The sequence below is a fragment of the Bubalus bubalis genome, chromosome 1 (assembly GCF_019923935.1).
Source record: "Bubalus bubalis isolate 160015118507 breed Murrah chromosome 1, NDDB_SH_1, whole genome shotgun sequence".
Lineage (NCBI taxonomy): Eukaryota > Metazoa > Chordata > Mammalia > Artiodactyla > Bovidae > Bubalus > Bubalus bubalis.
In genome coordinates, this window is record NC_059157.1 from 19643154 (window position 1) to 19658290 (window position 15137).

General features: G+C 47.2%; 2 long non-coding RNA genes across 5 annotated transcripts in view; both read right to left on the reverse strand.

Moving 5' to 3' along the window:
* Positions 1-15137, reverse strand: part of LOC112583455 — a 32784-nt gene that overhangs the window by 12142 nt on the left and 5505 nt on the right. For all 4 annotated transcript variants that reach the window (XR_003107528.3, XR_003107529.3, XR_003107530.3 and 1 more), the window contains one exon: positions 3011-3134. This is a non-coding gene — a long non-coding RNA (uncharacterized LOC112583455). The remainder of the gene's footprint in view (positions 1-3010; positions 3135-15137) is intronic.
* On the reverse strand, positions 12647-15110 carry LOC123331912. The gene is made up of 3 exons (XR_006548726.2): positions 14080-15110; positions 13433-13583; positions 12647-13142 (listed from the first exon to the last, which is right to left on the reverse strand). It is a non-coding gene; the product is annotated as an uncharacterized LOC123331912 (long non-coding RNA).

Here is a 15137-nt window from a genome sequence, read left to right on the forward strand (position 1 = left end):
ATACGAGGTTCCAGGGTGGTTACAAGTGAGAAGAAGGCATTCCCAGGCATCTGTATCATATCAATATCTCCAAGGATTTGCTTGCCCCATGCCCAACACAATTGTTAACAGCTTTGCCTAGGTCTCAGGCATGCCCTCACAAGATGAGGCATGAGTGTGGAGGCTAGTATGTGGCAGAACCTCCCTAATGGTCACACTACCCCCAGGCTTTTCCATTAGACAGAGAAATAGCGCTCTGGGAGGAGAAATACCGCAGGGTTGGACCTCCTTTTCAGTCAGAGGCAGCACCCTGTGAGGAGAAAGTCAATGGCCAGCTGACTTTTTCCAGACAAAGAGACAGCTGGATGGGAGAAATGCTGGCTGTCAGGCCTTCCAGCTCAGACTAAGGATCAGCCCTCTATGAAGAAACATTATGGAGGGAAAGCTCATCTTCTCACATAGAGACAGTACTCAATGAAGATAAACTCTGAATGGCCGGCCTTTTTCAGACAGAGAGAAAACCCTCTGAGGAGAAATGCTGGATGTCCGGCTTGCTTTGTCAGACAGGAAGAAAGCTCTTTATAAGGAGAAATGCCAGTGGGTCGAACCTCCCCCTCCAACACAGAGACAGAGCTCTGGAGAGAGAAATACAGCATGGTCGGTGAGGAGAAACACTCTCTGTTAAACTGGCAGATAGCTCCCTATGAGGAGGAATGGCCGAGGTTCAGCCTACTCCTTAGACAGAGAGAGAGCCTCTAGGGGGAGCAATGCCCGATGGCCAGCCCTCCATCTCATAGAAACAGAGCCCTCAGAGGAAAAAGACAGGAGTTGGGAGCCCGCATCTACTCAGGGACAGCGCTCTAGACTCTGGGAGGACAGTTGCTGGTGAGCCAGCCTTCCTCTTCAGACAGAGACGCGACCTCTAAGGAGCCATTCCCAGCTCACTTTCTGGACAGAGAGATAAAGCTCTCTGATTAGAAGTGCCTGATGGGTGACCTTCTCCAACTCAGACAGAGAGACAGCACTCTAATGAGAAAGAGAGACAGATCTTTATGAGGAGAAATTCTGAATGTCAGCCTCTTTTTCAGTCATAGAAAGGGCTCTGAGAAGAAAAGGCAGATGTCTATCTGCCTTTTTCAGACAGGCCAACAATTCTCCATAATGTGAAATGCCAGAGAAGATGCTGCAACGGAGATACAGTGCTGGAAGACGAGAAATGTTTTCTGGTCGGCGTGCTTTCTCAAACAGATAGACAGCCCTCCACGAGGAGAAATGCCTGATGACAGACAAGCAGACAGATAAATAGCACCTCAGACAGAGAGCGCTCTGAGGAGAAAGGCTGGGTGGTAGGGTCTTCATCTCAAAAAGAAACACGGTGCCCTGTGAGGAGAAATGCCAGATGGTCTGTGCTCCATCTGAGAGAGAGAGCGCTCCCTGAGGAGATATGCCAGATGCCCAGGCCTCCTTGGCCTGCACAGTGACAGAGCTCCATGAGGAGAAATGCTTGGAGGGGTGGCCCTCCTTTTTTGACAGAGAAACAAAGAGACAGTGCAGGAAGAGAAGAAATGCTTGCTGGTTGGCATGATTTCTCAAACAGAAAGACAGCCTTCCACAAGGAGAAATGTCCTACAACAAACAACACCTCAGACTGGAAGATGGCGCTCTAGAGGTACGTGACCAAGACGTGTTCCATCAGCCCTTACTTCTGGACGAAGAGACTGTGCTCTCTGAGGAGACATGCTTGGTGTCAGACTCTCTAAAAAGAATAGGAAAGAATCAGATGTACTCTATGACAAAGATTATATATATATATATATATATATATATATAGTTAAACAGGGCTTCCCAGGTGGTGCTAGTGGTAAAGAATCCACTTGCCGATGCAGGTTGGATCCCTGGGTCGGGAAGATCCCCTGGAGAAGGGCATGGCAACCCACTCCAGTATTCTTGCCTGGAGAATCGCAAGGACAGAGGAGCCTGGCGGGCTATAGTCCATAGGGTTGCAAAGAGTCAGACACAACTGAATCAACTTCACACAGCACATTATTAAACAAAAGAAGCAAGCAGCAGGAAAATAGACACAGAGTAGTCCCATTTTGTTTAGATTATACACACAAATAAAGTGTCTGTCTACATGTGTTTGTATGTTTTTACAAGTCTAGAAAGATACACACAAGCTAGTTGACAGTGTTTATCTCTGGGAAGGAAGGTAGGATTTGGTGGGGTGAGAGGAGAAAGGTAACTTCTGCCATAAATAGATAACATTGTTCAAGTTTTCTATATCTGCTGAGTTTTTGTCCATTTGTTCTATCGATTATTTACAGGAATATTGAAAAAAGATTTTTCTTTTGATAGTTGTGGATTTGTCTACTCTTCCTTTCAACTCGATCACATTTTGCCTCATGTATTTTGAGGCTTCACTGTTTTACCTTCAACAAGAAGATATAAAATCCTTAGTAGGAACGTACCTAACAAGAGAGCTTTAACATACATACCTTCTTAGTGAACTGACCTCTTTACATTACATTAAGTAATGTCCCTGTTTATCTCTAACAATATTCTTCATTCTGAACTCTACCTTGTGATAATTAATATAACTATTGCCGCTTTTTTTGATTAGTGTGATGGTGCCTCTTATTCAGAAAGGCTGGGAAAGGCACTTGTCGCTGGTGTCAGAAGTGGAGATTGCTACAAGGACTCAAATGCAGACCTTACTGGTTTCACTGTTGTCTGAGACTTCCGCATGCCTCCCAGGACCCCTTATCACACCTTACTGAAGGAAGTTCACACCTCTGAGGATCTGCTGGGTAACTCGAGGCAAGAGCCCACAGCGGTCTTTGGTGCCAGAAAATCCTGGCCACTTCTTCAGAGGTGTGAGCCTCGAGGTCATAGCACTACAGTGGAAATCACAAAATCTGATTCAAAAGAAAGGCACGAAGGAATTCAGTAATGCACATAAAATCCCAAGTCCAGCCTTGTCCTTCTCTACTGCTTTAAGGCGGCGGGAGTGAAGGGCTTACCTGATGCTTACCTGGATGTGGAGATTCTTGGGTGAATACAGGCACCAAGGCTCTGTGCAGATGTCTGTTTCCCTCCTTTGCAATTCCTAAGACTGTGAACCCTAGTAATTAGCATGGGGTCAGCCTGGAGTGATTCTGCAATGATAAAGGGGTATTCAGTTCAGTTCAGTCGCTCAGTCATGCCCGACTCTTTGCGACCCCATGAATCGCAGCACGCTAGGCCTCCCTGTCCATCATCAACTCCTGGAGTTGACTCAGACTCACGTCCATTGAGTCGGTGATGCCATCCAGCCATCTCATCCTCTGTCGTCCCCTTCTCCTCCTGCCCCCAATCCCTCCCAGCATCAGAGTCTTTTCCAATGAGTCAACTCTTCGCATGAGGTGGCCAAAGTACTGGAGTTTCAGCTTTAGCATCATTCCTTCCAAAGAAATCCCAGGGCTGATCTCCTTCAGAATGGACTGGTTGGATCTCCTTGCAGTCCAAGGGACTCTCAAGAGTCTTCTCCAACACCACAGTTCAAAAGCATCAATTCTTCGGTGCTCAGCTTTCTTCACAGTCCAACTCTCACATCCATACATGACCACAGGAAAAACCATAGCCTTGACTAGATGGACCTTTGTTGGCAAAGTAATATCTCTGCTTTTGAATATGCTATCTAGGTTGGTCATAACTTTCCTTCCAAGGAGTAAGTGTCTTTTAATTTCATGGCTGTAATCACCATCTGCAGTGATTTTGGAGCCCCCAAAAATAAAGTCTGACACTGTTTCCATTGTTTCCCCATCTATTTCCCATGAAGTGATGGGACCGGATGCCATGATCTTCGTTTTCTGAATGTTGAGCTTTAAGCCAACTTTTTCACTCTCCACTTTCACTTTCATCGAGCATATTAGAAATGTCTATTGTTAGGGCTTCCCTGGATAAGAATCCACCTGCCAATCAGGAGACCCAGGTTCAGTCCTTGATTGGGGAAGATCTCACATGCCCAGAGCAACTAGGGCCATGCACCACAACTATCGAGCCTGTGCTCTAGAGACCAGGAACCACAACTACTGAGACCAAGCGCCACAACCACTGAAGCACGTGCGCCCCAGAGCTGGTGTTCCACAACAAGGGAAGCCACTGCAATAAGAAGCCCACGTACAGCTACAGAGTAGACCAGGGTAGCTCGTCACAGCTAAAGAAAAGCCTGTGTAGCAACAAAGACTCAGCACAGAAACTAATTGATTGATTAGCTATATAAATATAAATAGGCTTCCCTGGTAGCTCAGCTGGTAAAGAATCCGCCCGCAATGCAGGAGACCCTGGTTCGATTCCTGTGTCGGGAAGATCCACTGGAGAAGGGATAGGCTACCCACTCCCTGGTGGCTCAGAGGGTAAAGAATCTGCTTGCAATGTGGGAGACCTGGGTTTGATCCCTGGGTTGGGAAGATCCCCTGAAGGAGGGCATAGCAACCCACTCCAGTATTTTTGCTTGGAGAATTCCCATGGACAGAGGAGGCTGGCAGGCTACACTCCATGGGATAGCAAAGAGTCAGACATGACTGAGCGACTAAGCACAGCACAATTATATAAATAAATAAATTGTATAAAATTTTATATAAATAAAATTACATAAAAATAAATAAAATTATATTTTAAAAGAAATGCCTATTGTTAGAAGAATCATATTCAGCCCCTAAAAGTTTAAGATATACAAATAATATTTAGCATTAACATACAAAGAGTTACACATTCATTTGAAAATAGACTTCTTTGAGTAGTTTTTAATAGCAAAATATGATTTTTGAGAGATTTAGTTTCATAAACCATCTTAAAATATAGGTTTTAAATAGTATTCATTTAAAATTTCAAATGGATATTTCATTCAGAATATGCTTCTTAAATATAATAAATATTTCCTTTTAATTAAACAAAAATTCTAGTCTTAAGAAAAAGGAAATGCCTATTATTTTTGCCACTTCCATTGTTACCTAACATGAATAGACTATGATAAAGACCTTATGGGGGACTTCCCACCACTTGGCCTTCAAATGCAGCAGGTGCAGTTTCGACCCCTGGTCAGGGAGCTAAGAACACTCATGCCTCGGGGCCAAAAACCCAAAACATAAAACAGAAGCAATATTGTAACAAATACAATAAAGACAAATGGTTCACATTAAAAAAAAAATCTTTAAAAAATAAACACAACATTATGGACTGGGTGGGAAAAGTCTTGAATCCCGCCTCCATACTTCTGTCTTAACTTCCTATGCTACCCAGAAGAACAGGGCAGAACCTCTCTCTGCTATAATAACACCAGACGGAAATGACTAAATGGAGAGAGGACACACTTGGGGTCAGGCAGTTCCTGCCTCTGGCCCGTCCTGGTCTTGTTGATGATGGTGGCACCAAAGTGTACTCATAAAGAGCCTTCACCGCAGCTGCCCGCTGTGTGATGCCATCAGTTCAGTTCAGTTCAGTCGCTCAGTCGTGTCCGACTCTTTGCGACCCCGTGAATCGCCTCTAGCAAATGATCATGAACACCATCCCCATCTTCTCTCCTCATGACTTTTATGATGGACGGTATCATTAACACAAAGACTAATTTTACTCAAAGAGGAGAATCACCAGGGATGCTGGATGAAATTGTAGAGACAGCTTGTCTCATTTGGTGTCTAACATTCTATTATTAATAGAATGTTAGCCCCACTGGGGGGAACGTGTGCCTTGGTGACCTCCCTGTGTTGCGACTGGTCCAGCAGAGAAGGGGCCAGGGGGAGGATCAGAAGGACGCCTCTGTGCAGAGGAGGGACGCCTCATAGTGGCGGCCAGAGGGCGAGACCTTGGTTGACATGGTGACTTGGGTACAGAGGAGCAGGTAGTGAGGCCACAAAAGAGAACCACAAGCCAGGGGAAATAACAAAAAAGCAGCAGACTCACAGATATGGACAGCAAGCTGGTGGTTATCAGTGGGGAGAAGGAGAGAGGAGGGACAACACAGGCGGTGTGGAAGGTGCAAGATAGATAGGCTCAAGGATGCATTGTACAACCTGGGGAATAGCATCAATAATTTCATAATAACTGTAAATGGAAAGTAACCTTTAAAAATAAAAATAAAAAACATGTGATAGCTACTAAATTCTAGCACTATATTAAGAATAAAGTATTGTTTGTATGCAGCTTCAAAAACACGGCCCTGGCTCCAGCCAGAAGTTCAACCGAGTATGCCTTTCACTCCCGTGGGGCTGGTCTGACCACTTGTTTACACTCTTTACAGGAAAAGAGAGTTTAAGCCTGTAAAAGTGTGTGCTGGTCACCAACTCAGTCATGTCCAACTGTTTGAGACCCTATGGACTGTAGCCCGCCAGCCTCCTCTGTCCATGGGATTTTCCAGGCAAGAATACTGGAGTGGGTTATCATTTCCTTCTCCAGGGGTTCTTCCCCACCCAGGGATAGAACCCGGGTCTCCTGCATTGCAGGTGGATTCTTTACTGTCTGAGCCACCAGGGAAGCCCTTAAGCCTGTAAGCGCCATATATAAATGCTCCGCTTTATAACTTGCTTGTGAAATGAGTTTGCAATAAAGTCCCCATTGTGTTATTCCCTAAGTTCAACAATAGGGGTCCTGAATGTGAAGAGAGACAAACCCTCACATTTTTCTCTCAGAATGGAAACCATCCACACGGGACAGTCACACACACCCTTCCCCCGCTGTCCATAAACCAAAATGTCATGTGAAGTTGGGCCACCTCTTTCTGACTCGGTTTCTTCAGAAGTTGAGCCCCAAAGCGAGAATCTATCCGATGACAAAACTGGGTGTAAGAGGAGGCAAAGACCACAAATCTCAGTGCTCTATGTGTGTGCAGAGAACCCGGGGCCCCATCGCTGGCTGGTCTCTCACCTCTGCTCCCCTGGCAGAGAGCATCTCCTCCCAGGTACCAAGGAGTGACTTTTGGACACGTGGAGGAAATTGGACATTTTCAAGCACTTAGGAGGTGGTCTGGTGGCTCAGCTGGTAAAGAATCCACCTGCAATGCACGAGACCTGGCCCATCCTGGGTTGGGAAGATCCCCTGGAGAGGGGAATGGCAACTCATTCTAGCATGCTTGCCTGGAAAATTCCATGGACGGAGGAGCCTGGTAGGCTACAGTCCATGGGATCACAAAGAGTCAGACACAACTGAGTGACTTCATTTTCTTTTTATTGAAAAATGACTTTTGCCTTTTACATACAGCAGCCACTTCTAGGCCCAGAGTGGGAGCTGTCCTGAGAGCAGATTTCGAGGAAGAGGCTGAAATGGAAAGAAAAATTCAGGCCTTCTGAAATGGAAAATGGAACACAGAATAAACTAAGCCTCCTCAACAAGCAAATGGTTTTTTCCTGCACTATGGTCCAAAGGCCTGCCCGCATTTGGCCACTTCTCTGGGGGGCAGGCCCAGTGATGGCCCCTGTGAGCCCTTCAGGAGAACAGCTAGAGCCAATCCAGCCTGGGTAGGTGTGGAGACACCCCATCCAGGTTGATCACACCCTCTAGGCTGGGATTCTGGAATTGCCAACAGAAGTTAGCTTTATAGACAACCAGGAGGCCAGAGAAAGAGTCCAGCTAACCTGCAGGAGAGAGGAGGAGACTGACCAGAAGACATGCCACTCAGGTGCAGCACCAAGGGTTTTCTAGTTCCTGGACCCAAGTCTTGCCATAACATGCATTCTGTAAATCACCCCTGGACCCTTATAATGCCCTGTTTTAGTAATATACTTAAAAAAATAATAACAAATAACCCTTGTTCGGTATTAAAGGAAATTTTACCCGGGCTTCCATTAACTGCCACGAAAAGGATCTAAACTAAGATAGAGGGCTTCCCCAGTGGTCCAATGGTTAAGAATCCACCTTGCAATGTAGGGAACAGTGGTTTGATCCCTTGTTGGTGAGGATCCCACATGCCACAGGGCAACTAAGCCTGTGTGCCACAACTACTGAGTCCCAGCTCTGTAACAAGAGAAGCCACTGCAGTGAGAAGGCCAAGCACCGTAACTAGAGGGCAGCCCCCACTCACCGCAAGTAGGATAAGTCTGTGAGCAGCAACAAAGACTCAGTGCACGCTAGTGAAGTAATGCTTAAAATTCTCCAAGCCAGGCTTCAGCAAAACGTGAACCATGAACTTCCAGATGTTCAAGCTGGTTTTAGAAAAGGCACAGGAACCAGAGATCAAATTGCCAACATCCGCTGGATCATCGAAAAAGCAAGAGAGTTCCAGAAAAAAACATCTATTTCTGCTTCATTGACTATGCCAAAGCCTTTGACTGTGTGGATCACAATAAGCCATGGGAAATTCTTCAAGGGATGGGAATACCAGACCACCTGATCTGCCTCTTGAGAAACCTGTATGCAGGTCAGGAAGCAACAGTTAGAACTGGACATGGAACAACAGACTGGTTTCAAATAGGAAAAGGAGTACGTCAAGGCTGTATATTGTCACCTTGCTTATTTAACTTATATGCAGAATGCATCATGAGAAACGCTGGACTGGAGGAAGCACAAGCTGGAATCAAGATTTCCAGGAGAAATATCAATCACCTCAGATATGCAGATGACACCACCCTTATGGCAGAAAGTGAAGAACTAAAGAGCCTCTTGATGAAAGTGAAAGAGGAGAGTGAAAAAGTTGGCTTAAAGCTCAACATTCAGATAACTAAGATCATGGCATCTGGTCCCATCACTTCATGGGAAATAGATGGGGAAACAATGGAAACAGTGGCTGACTTTATTTTTCTGGGCTTCAAAATCACTGCAGATGGTGATTACAGCCATGAAATTAAAAGACGCTTACTCCTTGGAAGGAAAGTTATGACCAACCTAGACAGCATATTGAAAAGCAGAGATATTACTTTGCCAACAAAGGTCCGTCTAGTCAAGGCTATGGTTTTTCCAGTGGTCATGTATGGATGTGAGAGTTGGACTGTGAAGAAAGCTGAGCGCCAAAGAATTGATGCTTTTGAACCATGATGTTGGAGAAGACTCTTGAGAGTCCCTTGGACTGCAAGGAGATCCATCCAGTCCATCCTAAAGCAGATCAGTCCTGGGTGTTCATTGGAAGGACTGATGTTGAAGCTGAAACTCCAATACTTTGGCCACCTGATGCGAAGAGCTGACTCATTGGAAAAGACCCTGATGCTGGGAGGGATTGTGGGCAGGAGGAGAAGGGGACGACAGAGGAGGAGACGGTTGAATGGCATCACTGACTCAATGGACATGGGTTTGGGTGGACTTCGGGAGTTGGTGATGGACAGGGAGGCCTGGCATGCTGAGGTTCATGGGTTCGCAAAGAGTCGGGCATGACTGAGCGATTGAACTGAACTGTAAAATAATAAATAAAAGAGTGAATAGAAAAAATAGAAGAGAAAGTTCTTCTTCATCTGCACTTTATCTCACCCATGGGTGTCTGACTCCATTTCCTTTGTATGCGAAATTGACCGCCTCCACCTGCCACTTCCACATTTTGATGATGGAGGTTCCTCACATGTGAGTCACCTCTGTGTGACCTTTTGAAGGCTGCCTGGCCTCTCCGTGTCTGAGCTGCTCATCTGTAAGATTGCAGATGGTTCAGCCACCACACAACGCTGGTGGGAACCCTTGGTAAGACCTCAGGATCCTTGAAACCCATTTTCCACAGGCAGGATTGTTGCACGAATGAACCCAGTGCTTATTAAATTAGCCGCAGACTGTTCTTTCAGCCCCGCATGTTTGGGACTCTCTGTAATTCGGTTCCTTTCTCAGCACCCTGGCCCAACTCAACAAAAGCGTCCTTGTAGGAGGGAAGTCTCGTGATCGGAGGAGTAGGTGGAAGGTCCTGCCCTCTTTGGTGGCAGGGAGCCCATTTCCAGGAGTGCTGGAGTTGAAAGAGAAGGGGATTTGGGGTCAGGAATCCTGGATTTCAGAGCTGGCTCCAGCATTTGCTAGAAATCTGGCCTTGGGTGAGCCTGTCAAATTCGCTGAGTTTGAGTTTCCAGATCTGTAAATTCAGGGTAGAAATGATCTCCCCTGTTGTGGCATTGTTGAGAAGATTCAAGGGAACAATATTTGAAAGTGCTTTGTACGCCACAAATCCCTTCCCAGACCGTGTTGTTATTAAGTGTCATGATAGCAATTTTTTTTCACACTGTGTTCAGATGTTGCAAAATAGATATAAAATCTTATTTTTCATAACTGACCTAGCTGTCCCCAGCAGTGCCACCTCTCTGGGGAACAACAGTCCCAGCAAGGACATGGATTACAGCTTGTCAGATACCAAATGCTTTCTACGTGCTCTTTATCTAATTCTCCCAGCAACCCTATGAAGTAGGTGCCAATATCCACTGCACTTGAAAGAAAGGAGACTCAGATCGGCTTGTTAACACTAACTGAGTCTTCTCTTCTTTCCTTGTGTTTGCAGAGGTGGTCACTGACACTCACGGTGCCCTGGTACCTCTGTCCTTGTGCTTCTGTCCTGTGGGCCATAGCGCCCCCTGTCTGCCTGATGCTGCCAGTGCTGTGGCCCCTCTCGGTCAACCAAGCCTAGGATCTCTGCTGCCGACTCAGCCCCCTCGGGCTCTCACTGGAGCTGAGTGTCCCCCTGACCCTGGCTGAGAACACTATGGCGCTTCCAGCCCACAGGGTCCTTCTGGAAGCCTCTAGTGTGGCAACACCCCACACAAGGCCACCATCCAGCCCTCTCCACTTGGCCAAGTCCCCCTTGCAGGGCTCATAGAAATTCCTGGACGTCTTCCAAACCACATGGGGGAGCTCTGTCTGGAAGCTACGTCCCATCCATTTTACTCTGATGTAGTCACTCCCAAAATATTTATTGAGCACCTACTATGTTCGAGGCACTGTTCTAGATAAGGGGGATCAGTGAACAAAAACAAAGATCCCTGCCTTAGCGGAGCCTACATTCCAGCAACTCCATGACAGCGGAGAGGTGTCCGCCTAGGGGTCTCCTCCCAGAGTCCCGAGATGGGGAGCAAAAGTCCGTCTCGTCTTGGCCCCCCTCTCAACGAACATTGCCCCTCTGCTGGGGAGAGGCATACTCATCTCAACCCACTCTCCGTTCCACATTCCAGAGAGCCAGAAGGCATTTCACGTTATTGTTCTCATTGGCAGTGACTCCCTTTGCCCTCATTCACCCCCTTCTGGGCAGTGAACAGGGAAAGGTTGAGGGGGTGTCTGCTGTCTCCTCCACTCTCTGATACAGAACCAGCTGCTTTCGGCTCTTAACAAGCCAAAGGGAAATACTTGGGATTTAGAAAAAATCCCCTCTTTCTACAAAACCTGACTTCCACGAGTATTATCCTGATAAACAGGCAAAGAAAGTCAACTTTGAGATTCAAAGTCAAGTGGGGACCTGCCCTGCACTTCCTTGGGTGTGTCCAGCCTCAAGGTTTGAAGTCAAAGGTACAGTGTTGATAGGGAACCAAAGATTTCAAGGGAAAGTGAAAATACATGAGCAACCTCAGGGACTAACCGGGACAGAAATATCATCAAACTCATCTCACATTCTGACATATATGCTGAAGGTCAGTAACTTCATCATGTGCTCCCTGCAACTTTCACTGTGTTGGTGGGGACTGTAAAGAGGTTCGCACTCAGGAAATCTTTCCCTGAATGAACAAATGATCTATTAGAGAGCATACTTCATGTTTTTCACATCTAGGGATAAAGTCTGAGGACCCTAGACTGCAGTCAATTCACAAAACATTGTATTTCACTTCTATTTGACACCCAACAGGGAGGAGAAACACCAAGACAGTTCTTGCCTGTGAGAAGGAAAACTAGCACATGTGAGGCAATGACTGACCTATTCATTCAGGGAAGAGAGAGGTGAGTGGGGGGTGGAATTCTCCAAGGTTCTTCCTAGAAGAATTTGAGATGGAGGTCATCAGAGGGAAGGAGGCAGAAGACAGGAGGAGCAGCAGGCTCAGAGCAGGAGGCAGGCTGACACAGACCTGGGTGACCAGAGCAGAGGGCAGAGGAGGCAACGGTAGGAAATGAAGCCATATAGGGAATGGGGTAACAGTGAGAGCCCCGAAAAATCATATAGAGGATCTTGGACTTGAAACGGTTGACCCATTTGGGTCAATATTTAGTTGACCCAAATATTTTCAAGCACAAAACGAGCTTCTTCTTTTTAAAAAAAAAATTTATATTGGATGGCTGATTCATGTCAATGTATGGCAAAAACCACTGCCGCCGCCGCTGCTGCTAAGTCACTTCAGTCGTGTCCGACTCTGTGCGACCCCATAGATGGCGGCCCACCAGGCTCCCCCGTCCCTGGGATTCTCCAGGCAAGAACACTGGAGTGGGTTGCCATTTCCTTCTCCAATGTGTGAAAGTGAAAAGTGAAAGTGAAGTCGCTCAGTTGTGTCCGACTCTTAGCAACCCCATGGACTGCAGCCTACCAGGCTCCTCCGTCCATGGGATTTTCCAGGCAAGAGTACTGGAGTGGGGTGCCATTGCCTTCTCCAGGCAAAAACCACTACAATATTGTAATTAGCCTCCAATTAAATAAATTAATTTAAAAATGTATATTGGAGTATAGCCAATTAGCAATGTTGTGATCCTTTCTGGTGCACAGCCAAGAGACTCAGCCATACATATCCATGTATCCATTCTCCCCCAAACTCACCCCCCACCCCCACCATCCAGGCTGCCACATAACACTGAGCAGAGTTCCCTGTGCTATACAGTAAGATTGGAACAAGCTTATTTCTTGCTGCTATGGCTGGAAGTCCGGTCTCGTTGTTGGTGACTCTCCTCCTCAGTGTAATTCAGGGCCTGGGTATCTTCCATTTCTAAGGCTGCCATCACCCAAGCCTCCTTGCTGTTTTCTTCTAGCTGGTGCTCTGTTAATGTGTTGGTCCTTTTGTGCAGATTCCCCTGCTTGGAACTCAGTGGTTTGCTACATTTAAATACATGGGATGCTGGTAAAAGTGGGCCAGCCATGTTCCCTGGGAGAGAAAATGGATTTTTGGTGCAAGTGGAGAGGCCTCTGTTGCATGTTCTTGACCCAGTCCATTGTTTCATCACCCAAGCACATCTCAGGGAGGTTTGGGGAAATACCAGCTGAGGATCGATAGCTTGGAGATCATATGTGATGTTATGATAGCCCAGAGCTGTCTGAGGACAGTAGTCTGCAGAAGAAAAGAAGGTTGAAGTAAGAACACTGGAATTGGGGAGGAGGGATCAGGATTGATATTAGAAAATGAGTAAAAGAGTGCTCAGTGAATTCGCTAAATCCAAGTGGACTACAGAGTCTGTGACCTCAGGACCAGAGAGGGATGGTACATGTGGCAGAAATGTGGGTGATCGGTGCCAGGTTGAGGGAGCCAGTCTGGGGGAGGAGAGGGAATGAGGGGAGAAACCAAATGTCTTGCAAAAGCAATAAGAGGAGATTCAAGGAGAGAGATGCAGGCTAACTGACCTCCAACCTTCTGATTGAAACCAAGTCCCCAAGCCCGAGGACCATGGCTTCCTGTCGCCAGATGATAAAGTGAGAGGCTGTGGGTCCACAGATCTTCAAGGGCTGTTCCCAGATAAACTGGCATCACCCTGACCTTCAGACTGGCCCTCACCTGTTTTAGACAGAGAAGGTACTCATGATCTTTCTGAAAAACGTTCCAGAAAAATAGATGCTTCTTTCACTGTGAAGTCTAATACCAGCATCCCTCTAGCTGCGTGCTTTAGCTTCTGCCCATGTGCCCTTTTCAAAGGCAACTGAATTATCAAGCAGCGTGGGGCAACACACACAGTTACACACATGGTAAACCCTCATGGATGCTTACTGATGGGCTTTCATGAATCTAAATGATCCAGCGTTTATTCTCACACTATACTCGATAAACAGCCCCCTCAGGTGGTAGGTCCCCCTGCCTTCTTGGGTCTCTTCTCAGATCCTCACCATGCCCCACCCCCCTATACACATGCCCCTCGCAGAGAGGGCGTCCTCTCCCCAGGGTTCAATGACTAATGCTTGATTCAGCTGTACTCTTTGCTTGAATGTCGTTTTTTTTCCTCCCAGTACATCCACCCATCCTTTTTGCCCCAGGTCCACCTGCGAAGATGACTCACCTGCTATTAACTATGGCCTGGCCCCTCCAACCTCCTGACTCCCCTCAACGGCTGATGGGGCTGCAGTGAGGAGCAGCGGGAAGAACATAAGAGGGGACAAGCTCCCTAAGATTCATGCAGCCCAAGCTGGACCCTCAGCAAAGAGAGAGACGAGCCTGGTGCAGGATGAGTGGCTGGGGAGGGTCTGGGAGAGGAAGGGAAGGGTCCTCAAGGGGGAGAGTTTGAGAAGAGCCAAGGCAAGAAGAGGGTGGCAGCCTGACGAAAGGCCCAAGTCCATGAGATGAGACGAGTGTCCCTCAGCGCCCACCAGGGCCCCTTCACAACACCCAGAACATCCCGGAAGGCTCTGGACGTGATGCACGGTGTGTGTTCCCCGGATGGGTGGCGTTGAGAAGATCCGGAACAAAGGGAGAACGTTCTAACACAGCCCTGTAGGTTGACTTGGCTGCAGGAAGTTACAGGAAGGTGCCACAGGAGTCAGGATCACATGAGAGACCAAAGGCAATCAGAGCTCCGGTGTCACCTGCCTGCAAGTAAACCCGCTCCCCGGACTCAGATGTACAGGAGAAATATGGCGGCTCACCTGGGCGGGATTGCTCCGCCTCTTCAGGAAACAGCCCGCACCTGTCCTTGGAGCGGCTGGAGATTTAGCTCAATATGCTCGATAACACAGTTTCTTTGAGTGCTTAGGACACACCAGGCACAGAGCTGGAAGGAAGCTTGGGCACCATGTCCTCTACATCAACTTGTGGTGACCCGGCCAGAAGTCCAGTTCCCATTTGCTGTATCTTCACGTGACATCCACTCTGTCCCACCTTCTCCCCGGAAACTATTATATAATAAAAGAAACATGCTTTCCCAAGAAACCTCAAGATAGAAAACAGCAGAGACAAGAGGGCCAGCCATGCAGGTTGGCCATGCCCATGGGGGAGAAGCCAGGCATTCCTAGATCTGACATTTCATTTCTCATTAAACCTAGCCGCCTCCCCCATCACTTCCTCAATTCTGCTGCAACACCACCTCCTGCCCAAATTGACTGGTGTCCCCAGAATCAGGCA